This window comes from Lissotriton helveticus, chromosome 11 (genome assembly GCF_964261635.1).
Source record: "Lissotriton helveticus chromosome 11, aLisHel1.1, whole genome shotgun sequence".
NCBI classification, from domain to species: Eukaryota; Metazoa; Chordata; class Amphibia; order Caudata; family Salamandridae; genus Lissotriton; species Lissotriton helveticus.
In genome coordinates, this window is record NC_136072.1 from 142,842,609 (window position 1) to 142,848,608 (window position 6,000).

Sequence of the window (6,000 nt, forward strand, 5' to 3'; positions counted from 1 at the left end):
ATTGCCCTACTAGTACTTTACTAGTACTACTGTGACACTGTCAGTCTCTCCTCTCCTCCGAGTCCTAGCCCATTATTCTACCTCCCCAAAATGCTTATCTTACCTGTGATTCGTGTTTGAGAATAGGGCTAGGCACAGGGATGGCTGCATGGCAAATGGTGATTAAGGTTGGGTGTTGACTTGAATCCTGGATTGTTGAAATATCATCGTTGTGCTGGTAGTAATAGTGGTACACACTGGCAGTAGCAGCATATGAAAATAAAGGAAATTAAACATTGAGTGGCCTGAGCATAGCATTAGAAACAGTACGATAGATAGTACGGTAGAGAAGAGTGCCATACATTGTAGCCTAAGCAGTGCTAAAGTATTCAAAAGATAACTAAGTACTAGTTGCGTGGAGTATGGCTACTATAAGAAATAGTATTAAGGCAAAGGACAAAGCAACGCAAGCATTAAGCATTCAATCCGTCACATGTAGGAGGAGGATGTTGTTGATGATCAATCCACGATGGCGCACATGAAATTCTGATTAGAATGATTTTTAATGAGCTTTGACCTTATCCTCCCCAGCAAGTGTGTGGAATTTATTGTTGTCATTTAGACACACCTCAATGAAAAACCACACAACCCGGGGGAAGAGAGTTAGGGTTTGAACATTGGATGGGAATGGGGGTTTTTGGGAAAGTTTTGTGGAGAGAGGAAAAAAAACACAGCATGGACAAACAACAAATGAAGAAAAACAAATCTTTGGATTCGAAGATATCCATAAATCTTTTAAGGGACAAAAAGGAAGTGCACTGTTGCATGCATGACGTTTCTTGCTAAATGGATGGTTAGGTTACTGAAAAGTAGTACTTACTACAACTTACTAGTAACTATGAAGAAACAATTTGACAGTACAGGGCTGCAGTAATAATTATAATTACGCAATTTCACTTGCCTCTCTGCCCTCAGAGAGAATAAATACTTACAGTTATTAGTACATTAAATTAGTTTTAAAAATAGCAAAGAAACTTATCAAATAGCTGGAGGGATGAATTTGAAGCAGAGAGCAAACAAACGCACAGAGTCACGCTCGTAGAAGTTCAAGTTTACAAAAATAACATCCGTTACGCTCAAGAATTTGCTAATTTATGGCAATTTCGCGCCGAAAAACAGCAAATTTCGCGAGCGGAACGGATTTTTGGCCCATGCTTGCGGCAGGGCCATGCAGACGGTCAAGGCAGGCACCTTTGAGTGAAGCAACCTGATGTAGCATACCTAGGCTCTTTGTCACAGACAGACAAAGCATATCTAATTGTATGCAGCAAGCCACATAGCCCCAATGTTACATGAACTGCTGTCTGGAATCTGCCTGGCATAACAACACTACACTGCCTCGACCACTCCATACCACGACTAGACAGACATGTAGTTCTGCTGTAGTAGTTGTTGTAGACTGGTTTACCTGTTTGCCACTCACAAATTGGCCATAGTTCTTCCGTAAACCGACGCTGATGATCCATCCATCCCAGTGAGTGACTGTAAAGAAAAAATATATATTATTTAATCAAGACAATCATCATGGTATATTGGCAAACAGTAAGTCCAAGGACATTTTTGAAGTACAATTTGAATTAAACAAGGTAAAAAACAGCAGAGTAGACTTGAGTTACATTTAGTGTGTAAAAGATTAAATAATAACAGAAGACATATGATTCATTTCATGCACAGCAAACAAACAGCAATTGCTTTCATCAGAGCCAGACAGCCATTGCTGTCCACTGCATGCCATCTTCTTCTCATTATTCATTACCTGTTCCTCTTTTTGCCTGCATCTTCTTCTGAAAGTGAGGGCCCACAGGGCAGCCTCTCCTGTCAATTTCAGGAATAACTGTCAGCAATCAGCAAGCATGTAGTCAGTAATTCCAGTCCCACTTGAGGGGACTCGTCTACGAAGACACCGCCTTCAGTTGGTGCTCTAGCATGCGCAACAATGGGATAGCTTTGCCCAAAGTACAGTCCTCCCTGCTGACTTCACGCGTGAAGACCTCAAAAGACGAAGCATGTCTGTCAGGCTTGCAACTAGCTTCCATTCCTCAAACTCTAGCCTCATGTCTTTCATAGTAGAAACCAGTTCATAGACATACTCATTGATTACCCCCCACTACTCAGACAGACGCTCAAGCATGTAGAAGCTTCTTCTGGGCCTTAAAAGAATGGCTGAAATGTGTGAAGATTCTTCGGCAGGTGGTCAGTAACTTGCTGACTGTGATTTCTTTTTTCAAGAAATCTTGCACAGCAATTTTAATACTGTGCGCCAAACACGGCACTCTGAAATAGCCACCTTGATGCATGGCCTTAACTATATTACTGCCATTATCCGTGGAAACATAACCAATCATGCGATTTCTTGGATGCAGCCATTCATAGACCTTCCTGTCAAACTCTTCCAAAAGCTTAGGTGCAGTATGAGATTTCTCCATGGCAAACATGGCTACTGTTGCATGTTTCCGAGTAGCTTGAAAAACTGCGTCCGTGTCAACACCTGCTTTTAACTTGTCTTTGACCCCTGCAATGAATTAGTATTTAGGAAAAAGCTGAAAACTTGCCTCTTTGCTGTGTGAAATGGCTCTCTCTTTCCTTCTTCTGCTGCTGCTGTCTTTCTCTATAGCGCGGGGACACGCCGGGAGGTGTTACCATGCGCTCTACAAACTCCTTTAAACTAAACTAAACTAAGTGTGCAGTGATGCACATGTAATCAAGGGCTTGGCAACTGGTCCACATGTCTGTTGTCAGGTGGATAGTGTGAACAGCACTCTTCTGAATAGCTGCGCCAATCACCTCCAGCACATCTTGATGTAGTGCTGGAACAGCAACTCTGGCAAAATAGGACTGGCTAGGAACCTTCCATTTAGGGCAGACTGTTGCCACAAATTCTAGAAAACCCACCCCTTCCACGAAAGAAAAAGGGAGAAGGTCCAGCGCTAGCATTTTAGCCAGCTTTGCGTTATACAGACGTGGCGTTGGGTGGTTGCGTTCAAATGGCGCATCCGACCCAAACATACTTCTAATGGTGGGCTGGACCGTTTTACGTGATGATGATGATGCAGACTTCTTCAAACCAGTTAGGCTCATTGATGTACTTTTTCGCATTGGTGTCTCTCACAGACTCTTAGTGTGCCTGATACATGTTGCAGGGGCAGAGGGTGTGGGCGCTACCACTGCAGTGCTGCTGCCAGGGGTACTGGGTGTACCATAAAAAATGTCTGTCGCTTCTTCACTTCCCCCCTGCATGATCAGCCCCTCGTCATCATCAGATGCAATATGAATGGATACATTTGGATTTGTTGTACTTTTGGCTCGCTGGATCTTCCTTAGGTGCGCCTCCCAAATGATAGTGTGGTGTTTTTGGAGATGACCTCTCTGGCCTCCGGTACCATAGTTGGTACCAAGCTTACCCCGACTAACTAAACTGTTACAAATCGAACAAACGACCACGTTTTCTGCCCTTTGGCTAACACTAAAGAAGTCCCAAACTGGGGACTGGAAATGTCTGCTGGTGGTGGAGGTGCTACTTTCAGTTTCAATGCCAGATGAAGTGGAGGATGGGCGTGGCTGAATTTGTCTCTGTTGTGCACTTACAGCACCACTACTTGAGGTAATGGAGGTCGAGCTGGATTGAGGTCCCTGCCGGCCCTTGTTCTGACGAGAAAATATGGAAGCTGTAGGTCGTGTTGGTGTAGTAGTTAACTGCGTTGGTGGTGGTACCAGTGCCACGCCGCCCACATCCCGCTCAGCAGCAATTCGGGATAGGGTAAAAATGTCTGTCTGCTGTATGCCCGCTGGGGCTGGAGTGACGTCTGTGATGACTGGGTCGTCGTCAGACTGTTCATCAGCAGCATACACCACTTCTTGCTCGTCGTCATCATCAGCCATAAGTGAAATCCTTGCGGGAACCTTCCTTTTAGGCTTAGCTACCTTTGTCGGCTCATGGCGTACCTCACTCTCAGACTGCATTGGTGGGTTCCAATCAACATCAAGGTCATCAGGAAGGAGGCTTGAAGAAGAACTTGTAGTAGTAGCCCTCCTTGACCTTTTTCTTGCTGGGGATCTGGAAGACAATGGATCATCATCAGGAGGAGTGGCTTCCTCAGATGATACCTCCGCTTCAATCTCGATTTCCTGATGTGCCCCTATTTCTGGTGGAACAAGCATTGTAGGCAGTTGTGCCGCTCCATCGCCTCTAGTTGCGCCTCTCCATGCGCCTCTCCATGCGCCTCTCCGTGCGCCTCTCCTTGCGCCTCTCCGTGCGCCTCTACTTGCGCCTCTACTTGCGCATGTACTTGCGCTTGTACTAGTTGCACCTGTGGTTGTCATTGCGGCTGTGGTTGTTGAACACTCAGCAAATCAAAAGGGAGAGAGAGGACTAGGTAAGCTAGTCCGGGTCCCCTGATTATATGTAGAAATATCAATATAGGACTAGCTAGGTTGTGTTAGTGAGACTCAGGAGGTACATCTGTTGGCAAACCCTCAGGTTTGGTCATGAAGCCCTCACACACCAACCTAGTTGGTGTCATGCTTCATCATCGGGCCCACCACAGTGACACCGAATGTGTCCCGGGTGTGCTGCGACTCCAGATTACTGAGGAGCTGGTATGCTTGCTGAGTGTGCAGTGATAGTGAGAATGAACGTGAAAGGTTAAAAGCTATACAGGTGGTCCCAGTTCCCGAGGGTGAAAGGTAAATTTTAATACCTGGGCCCCTGTTAGCAAGATAAAAAGGCTGTGGACGATGTGGAGTGTATTAAGAGCTCCTACGTCCTTGTGGTCTACATGTTTCAGCCAGGCCTTTTGATTAAAACTGGCTTTCCTCAGGACCAATGAGTATGTGTGGGTGACAATAAACTATATTAAGTGACAATGTGTGGTAAAAAGTGTCACACTCGCTAAGGTGCTGTACGTGTAAGAGGGGGATTCCCTCTACTTTAACTTGCTACTTGCTGTTAAAGCCTCATGGGTCACTTGGCAGGGAGGGAAAGAAGACCGGTATTTCCGATCAGCGTGCTCCTGCGACCTATCGTCCTGCTCCAGTGTCCCGAGTGTTGAACACTCGTCAGCTGAGTTACACCTTGCATTGATTGGGTGCTACTTTCTTGCGATGAGCCAACATCACTGTTCGATGGTGATTGAACAATTAAAGTGGCTGCCTCTGCAACACTCATGTGCTTGGACCTAACTCGGTGTGGTGGCATTGAGCCCAATGAAGCGGAGGTGCTGCTCCCAGCTTGGTCCCCGGCGGACACCGCTGCTGCTGCAGGCGTAGTTTTTTTTCCCCAAAAAAGGTGTCTGTGGGGACATCAGTCTCCTTGGTAGGTGGTGCCCCTTGCTTCTTTTGCTCCTTCTTACTGGCAGTGGCCATTTTTTTCGTAGAGGCGCTACGGCCACCTTTCTTTGGGCCCATCTTCTTCAGTTGTCAGAAGAGCAGGCCGCAGTTTCACGAGTTGCAGAGTTGTCTGTGGCCACACGTGACGTTGTGCTGCACACACCGCTGCAGGACTTCTTCCTGGCACTGGTGGTTCTCTTGTGCACCTAAAAGCAAAGGAAGCCAGAGGAACATCAGTTAAACACCCCAAAAAGTCAAAAAACACACATAAATCACCACAATCCAATGCCATCCATGCTCTCAATGATGTTTAAATTCAAGACACCCCACAGAAAGACTAGGTCCATGGACCACTGAGTACCCCTGGACATAATGGTTGAAAGCAAGGCAAACTGGGTGCAGGCCTGAGCACACTGCCTGGTTTCAAAATGGCCCCTTGACCCCCACCACATGGCCAGGTCCTGCCAGGACCAGGCCTCAAAATGGCCCCCACCCACATGGTCAGGCCCCAACAGCACCCAAAAAATCGAAAAACACACAAAATCACCACAATCCAATGCCATCCATGCCCTCAATGATATTTAAATTCAAGACACCCCACAGAAAGACTAGGTCTATGGACCACTGAGTACCCCT